Consider the following 8,319-nt stretch of genomic DNA (forward strand, 5'->3'; position numbering starts at 1 on the left):
TTACCTTCTCCCTTTAATATAATCCTGTCTTTTTCTTTTTTCAGTTGCTAGTCAATTGGAAATTCCTCTTGTTGTTTTAGGGTAGAGGTATTCCTTTTTTAAAAAAAAAATAATTTGAGTAAAGAATATATACTGTAGTATATGTTCAATCTAATATGTTAAAATTTGAAATGCCTACTTATTTATTCATGCAAATATTTCAGATAAAAAATTCCTAAAAAACAGAGTTGTTTGGTCGAGGCATGTATATTTGAAATTGAGAGATAATGAAAAATTATTCTCCAGTGAGGGTATAGTCAGCCTTCTACCAAAAGAGTACACAATTGAGACCATTTCCACACATTTGTCATTAGTGATTGATATAAATCTTTTACATATTTTCTAATCTCAAAAAAATTGCATTTTATTTGCATTAATTTTGAGTTCAAGTATAAATTCCTACTTGTACACTTTGATTAAAAGTGATATCTGGTTGGGCACAGTGGCTAATGCCTATAATCTGAGAACTTTAGGAAGCTGAGGCAGGAAGACCACTGGAGCCTTGCAGCTTGAACTGCGGTAACACAGTGAAACCCCATCTCTACAAAAAATTAAAAAAAAAAATTAGCTAGGAATGGTGGCATGTACCTGTAGTCCCAGCTACTTGGGAAACTGAAGTGGGAGGACTGCTTGAGTCTGGGAGTTTGAGGCTGCAGTAAGCTGTGATTGTGTCACTGTACTCCGTCTAGGTGACAGAGCAAGACCCTGTCTCAAAAATAAGAGTTTAAAAATTGATCTCTAAAATAAACGGATTGAATTACAAAGGGTGAGTTTGTGTTAGTCTTTTCTTTCAAAAAACTTAATCATAAGATCATAAACTTATGAGTAAGCTAAGAGTAGGCCAAATAATCAGATGATTACATTACCTATGACATGAAATAGAAAATACTGCTCATAAAAAGAATAAACGTTTACTGGGCTGCCTTAATGTTTCAACTTTTCAGCCACAAAATAACTTAGACTTTCAAAATAAAGAGAGATATCTGTTATGTTTACACTAGGCTGAGTCCCAGTTAATTCTGGATACAGCCAACTGGACCGGGTAAATGTCTCTTCAACTCAACTGGAATACTCTTAGAATGAACTGTCTAAACATTTAAAGAGGTAGTTTGTAAAAAAATTTAAAGTGGCAGGTTGCTGCCAGTATTTTATATACAGCTCTAGATAAAGTAAATAAAAATGCTTACCACTGAGAGCAAGTGTCCTTGAATACTGTACTGCTACAATTGAGAAGTGAAAAGAGGATTTGAACAATGCTTCCAGCACCTAAAATCATGCTGCTTTAAAAATGCACCCTATCTAAAGTCATTTTGGCTTTCCTGTAAATCAGTATGTCTGTATACTCATAACTGGTATATAAGATGGCCATTCAGGCAAGTCAGTTTTATCTTACTATTGTTTGAATTAAGATAAATATTTATGTTTTAAAAATTATATACCTTCAATAAGTCATAAAAGGATAAAAGCAGATCTAAGTTAAAACCCAGATTTGACTTGAAAAATTAAGTAAATAATAGTATAGTCTATTCCAATCAAAGCTTGGGAAATATGTCACCAAGTACTTTCTGTCAGAGTTAATAGGATTAACAAAGAGAAATTATTTTATCACCTCCTTAGAGTACAGGGCTTCCCAACATTTGTCCTCACGCCATTCACAGAAAACATTTGCTCAGCCCATTAGGACAAACCAATGAGGAAGTTCCCAGTCTGAGATGACCAGCCACTCCAGGACTCACGTGGCCACCAGAGGGCTAGCACGCCTGCAACCCATTGTGGTACAATGACTGGAAAGCTCTGCTTAGACTCCTCATGATCTTCCTTACCCTGTATCCCATTCTCCCAGCCCCTCAAAATGCTATAGTTGTACTTCAGCTCTGTTCTCCATTGTAGTACTGAAATAGATAGTGAAGAATAGAAGAGGATAATGTGTAGGGGAGACAAAGGGGATGAAACAGTGTATTTTTGGCCAGTAAACTGTCTTATTTTGAGTTTGAGACTGTATACTTTCATCATTGTATCCCCTACAATCAAACACAATGCCTTGTGTATAGTTGTTGCTTATAGTTGACTGGACTGAAACTTTGGGTACCCATCACCACACCATTTTGAGTTCTTGCAATTCTAAGTGTCATAATTAGATCTTTAAATATACTTGAAAAAAGATGATAATAATTTCATAAAGGGAGATTGTGGTATTACTTACCTAATACTTTTTTGCCTTTAATAAGTCTTTTGATGATAAAAGCCAGCCTAAGTTAAAACCTAAGCAGTGTGGATCAAAAATAAAACAATGTACCATTTTCCCAACATTGTTAATGAGTTAGTTTTTAGGTTGAAAGAGCAAGTCAAAGTTTAAACCCCAAGTTGAACTAAGCCTCAGTTTTTAAACTGTAAAAAGGAAAATAGCAATAATAGTACCATAGTACATACCTCCTAAGGCTGTACATGTTATACAAAATAATGCCTAAAGAATGCTTGTTACAGTGCCTGACATGGAGAAATCTCTTAACATTTTATCTATTACTTAGTACATCAACTGTATTCCATTAAACACATTAGCTCCTGAAATAACTTTTCAGTTTGTTATATCTCTTAATAGGTATTAAATAAGTTCAAAGATTATAGAGTACTACAAAGTTTTTAAAAAATATGTCAATGTATGGCTTTGTGAGCTGAACAAATTTTCCCTGATATAGATAGCACAACATGCTTTTCAAATTATCTTTTATTTCCAAGAGAATGATACATTTCTTCTTAAAAATTAATATCAAAATACATACTATTTAAATGAATTAATGTGATCATTCATACAATCTTCTTCATACATTAAAATGTGAGGTTGACTTATAGTAGTCATATATATTAAGCCTGAACTGACTTTTTAATACAACAGTAATGTAATGGCCTCCTCTTTTTGAATCATGTGACAATGCCACTATTGAAATCACTAGTGGTAAAGTAACAATATTTATATAAATAAAAAACCTTGAAAATATTAAAGCTTTTTAAAAGATTCTGTAAAAATCTAATGATGTTATATGAAGTTCAAGAACAAATGTTTGAGTGATAAGTAGTTGAGTGCTATAGGAATTAATAACCAAGATTCCCTGTTCTCATGTTTACTATGTTCTAGTATAGGTAAGTAGACAATAAACAAATAAATCAGTAGATATGTATAATATTTTACATAGTGATAGGTCCTATGGAAAAGTTAAAAGTTATGAAAAGAATACAGAATTCTATGGTTCATAAGTATTGAAAATACTCATTTCTTCTTTTTAACCAGATACAGGCTTACAAAATAGCCAGCTGTTCATAGTATTTTAGGAAGGAAAAGAAGATACTTGTTGAAGAAGGTTATGTTTTAAAAGTATGTGTGACAAATGACATAAATATTCAGATAATGCATTTTTAGGAAATCCTTTAACTTGAAAAATACACAAGTTATCCAGTAAGGACACAATTAGATAATATCAGATGCATAAAAGTTTATATTTCAGTAAAACACTCTGTGAAAAATGTGATTTAACCTTAATCTTAACTTTACATAGGTTGTTACAGGTATCAGTGTGGTCTCTGTTTAGATTTATTCTAAAATAAAAAAATGTTGACAAGTTATCAACAAGGCAGAAAACTTGAAACTTGATTTCGTTAGTTTGAGAAGGGTATTTTTTTAAATTTAAGAATTAAGTACCTTACACTTCTCAAAAGAAGACATTTATGCAGCCAACAAATATGAAAAAAAGCCCATCATCACTGGTCATTAGAGAAATGCAAATCAAAACCACAATGAGAAACCATCTCACGCCAGTTAGAATGGCGATCATTAAGTCAGGAAACAACAGATGCTGGAGAGAATGTAGAGAAATAGGAAGCTTTTACACACTGTTGGTGGGAGTGTAAATTAGTTCAACCATTGTAGAAGACAGTGTGGTGATTCCTCAAGAATCTAGAACCAGAAATACCCTTTGACCCAGCAATCCCATTACTACAAAAGATTATAAATCATTCTACTGTAAAGACACATGCACATGTATGTTTATTGCAGCACTGTTCACAATAGTAAAGACTTGGAACCAATCCAAATGCCCATCAATGATAGACTGGATAAAGAAAACATGGCACATATACACCATGGAATACTATGCAGCCATAAAAAGGATAAGTTCATGTCCTTTTCAGGGATATGGATGAAGCTGGAAACCATCATTCTCAGCAAACTAACACAGGAACAGAAAACCAAACACCACATGTTCTCACTCATAAGTGGGAGTTGAACAATGAGAAAACATGGACACAGGGAGGGGAACATCACACACTGGGGCCTTTCATGGGGTCGGGGCTAGGGGAGGGATAGCATTAGGAGAAATACCTAATGTAGATGATGGGTTGATGGGTGCAGCAAACCAACATGGCATGTGTATACCTATGTAACAAACCTGCACGTTCTGCATATGTATCCTAGAACTTACAGTATAAAAAATAAAAAAGAGTTAAGTATCTGAAATAGATTTGGGATTAAAATTATTTGTATTTCATCTTTTTGGGGCAACTTAAAAAATGCTATTATCAATATATTCCATTCATGAATCTGAAATTCATGAAATGAAAATAAGAAATCAATGGTTTGCAGTATATCTTTTTTAAGGATTCCCTTTGGAGACAAAACATTTAAAATATATGTTAAAATGGAAAACCGCTTCTTAAAAATCAGAAATTACATTTTTCTATTGTCATTTTCAGTGCTATTTAGAAAATATAAATTTAAGCCTACATTTGCCTAGTTATAAATTACGTTTCACCCATAAACCAAAGCAGTTTTGTTGAATCACACTCAGTAAGTTATCACTTGATATAGGTTCCTCATAAGATGCTATTTACAAATATGTATTTCACAACCTTTAAAAAATTCTGAAAAACCACTGATCAAGGAAACAGAAATCTACCAGAAAAAAAAAAAAAAAAGCCTCACAAACTTGTTAATGATTCTTCTCCCTTGAGAAACTGGCTAGGAGGAGCACATTCAGGTAATACATCTTTTCATTTTCGTTTTTCCATATTATTCTACAGAGATAATTTTGGGCACATTCCATCTAATTTCAAATCATACTACATGATAAAAGATTTTAAAAATAGTAATTAAAACACAACCTCTGACAAAAATTGTTTGAAAAAAGAAGTTGATGAAAACAAAAGTTTAAAACAAGTTTAAAACAAAAAAACTTGAGCTCAAACTTTGTGACTGGGCAACTCCTTTAAAAGTAAACATTCAGAAAAAACATTCAGAAAAAGTTCACCAAGTGTTTGAATAAGTTTAGAGGGTGACAAGTAGAGAGGGGTTGGACACGAAGTGGGCATTGAAAAAGATAGAATTGGGGGATAAAAAACATGGGCAAATAATTTTCTAAGAAAAAAGGAACAGAGAGAGCAAAGGGATAAAGGAATGAAGTGTTTCCAATGAGAAAGAACTCTATTTGGTCAGGACATAGTCGAAGGGCAGTAAGAAATGATTGTGAACTGAAATTGTAGCCAGCTAATGAAAGGTTCTCAACACCAGAGTAAGAACTTGGGCTTTTTTCAGTAAAAAAGAAGGAAGTGCAGACATACCTCCTTTTATTGTGCATCACCTTATTGCATTTTGCAGATATTGTGGTTTTGATAAATTGGTTTCTTTCAATCCTGTGTCCAGCAAGTCTATGAGTGCCATTTTTTTCAACAGCATGTTCTCATTTCATGTCTCTCTCACATTTTGGTAATTTTTGCAATATTTCAAATGTTTCCATTATTATTAAATCTATTTTAATGTTCTGTAATCAGTGATCTTTGATGTTTTTGTAAGTATTTGGAGGCAGCATGAACCATACCCATGTAAGGCAGTGAACGTAATAAAAACAAGTGTGTGTTCGGACTGCTCTACTAACCAGCTGTTCCCACATCCCTCTCTCCTTGAGACAAAATAAGATTGAAATTAGGCCAATTAATAATCCTACAATTGCCTCTAACTGTTCAAGTAAAAGGAAGAGTCACATATCTCTCAATTTCAATCAAAAGCTAGAAATAATTATACCTAGTCATCAAGAATTTCTCATCAAGAACAATCTTGGAAAGCCAAGATAGGCTGAAAGCTAGGTCTCTTGCACAAGTTGTTGAATGCAAAGGCAAAGTTCTTGAAGGAAATTAAAAGTGCTATTTCCTTACTATAAGTAATCGAAAAGTGTTCCAGAAAACATGAATAAGAAAATGAAACAGCCTTATTGCCGATATGGGAATGTTTTAGTGCTCTGGATAGATCAAACCAGCCACAACATTGCCTTAAGCGAAAGCCTAATCCTGAGCAAAGCCCTAACATGCTTCAATTCTATGAAGGCTGAGAGAGATGAGGAAGCTATTGAAGAAAAGCTGGAAGCTACCAAGAGGTTGGTTAATGATGTTTAAGGAGATAAGTTGTTTCCGTAATATAAAAGTGCAAGGTGAAGCAGTTAAGTGCTGATGGAGAACCTGCAGTAAGTTATCCAGAATATCTAAGATCATTGATGAAAGTGCTTACACTAAACATATTTTCAAGATAAAACCTTCTTTTACTAAAAGGTGCCATCTAAAACTTTCATAGCTAAAGGGAAGTCAATGCTTGCCTTTAAAGCTTTAAAGGACAGGCTGACTCTCTTTAGTGGTGAATGTAGCTGGTGACTTTAAGTTGAAGCCAATGCTCATTTGCCATCCTGAAAATCCTAGGGCCCTTAAAACTTTTACCTACTCTGCCTGTGTTCAATAAATGGAACAGTCTGGATAATAGGACATCTGGTTACAACACAGTTCACTGAATATTTTAAGCTCATTGTTGAGACCTGCTTGGAAAAAAAAAATTCCTTTCTAAGTATTACTACTCATTGACAATGTACCTGGTCACCCAACAGCTCTGATGATGTACAAATAGATTAATGTTGTTTTCATGCCTCTTAAGACAACATGCATTCTGCAGCCATGGATCAGGGAGTAAATGTGACTTTTGAATATTACTATATAAGAAATACATTATGTAAGACCATAGCTGTCATAGGTAGTGATTCCTCTGATGGATCTGGGAAAAGTAAATTGAAACCTTCCAGAAAGGATTTGCCATTCTAGATGCCATTAAGAACATTTGTGATTCAGGGGAAGAGGTCTAAACATGAACATTAACAGGAGTTTGAAAAGAAGTTGATTTCAACTCTCATGGATAATTTTGAGGGGTTCATGACTTCGGTGAAGGAAGTCACAGCAGATGTGGAAATAACAAGAGAACTAAAATTTAGCAATGGAGTCTGTAGATGTGACTGAATTGCTACAACTTGACGCCAAAACTTGAACAGATGAGGAATTGTTTCTTATGAATGAGCTAAGAAAGTGGTTTCTTGAGTTGGAATCTACTGGTGAAGATGCTGAGACCATTGCTGAAATGACAATAAAGAATTTAGAAAATTATTTAAACATGGTTGATAAAGCAGAGGCAGGGTTTGAGAGGACTGGCTCCAATTTTGAAAAAAGACCTACCATTGGCAAAATGCTATCAAAACAGCATCACATGCTAGAGAAATCTTTCATGAAAGGACAAGGCAATAGATGTGATAAACGTCATCGTTGTCTTAAGAAATTGCCATAGCCACCCCAACTTTAGTAACCACTACATGGATCTATCAGCAAACAACATCCAGACAAGATCCTCTGCCAGCAAAAGGAGTACAAACTTCTGAACGTTCAGATGATTGTTAACATTTTTTAGCAATAGTGTGTGTGTGTATGCATATATTTTATATGGGGTCTCGCCATGTTGACCAGTTTGGTCTTGAACTTCTGGGCTCAGGTGATCCTCCCACCTTGGCCTCTGAAAGTGCTGGGATTACAGGTGTGAGCCACTACACACAGCCTATTTTTTATTAAGGCATATATATTGTGTTTTTCGACATAATGCTATTGCACACTTAATAGACTACAGTATGATGTAAACATAACTTTCATATGCACTGGGAAACCAAAAAAAGGTGTGTAACTTGCTTTATTATATCACTTTGTCGATATGGTGTGGAACCAAACCTGCAGTATATCCAAGGTATGTCTATAATATCAAGGGAAATTTCACATACGAGATAAATTCCAGAGACATTACAGAGGTAGAATGGATAAAGCTTGAGTACTGATTGGAAGTTAAGTGAATGAAAAAAAGAAATCAAAGATAATGCTAAAGTAGAGTTCAGGTAAGGACTACAAGGATGAAAAGGATTAAAGGTAAAAGATTTTCAGTAT

This window comes from Hylobates moloch, unplaced genomic scaffold (genome assembly GCF_009828535.3).
Source record: "Hylobates moloch isolate HMO894 unplaced genomic scaffold, HMol_V3 SCAFFOLD_1, whole genome shotgun sequence".
In the NCBI taxonomy this organism is placed as follows: Eukaryota; Metazoa; Chordata; class Mammalia; order Primates; family Hylobatidae; genus Hylobates; species Hylobates moloch.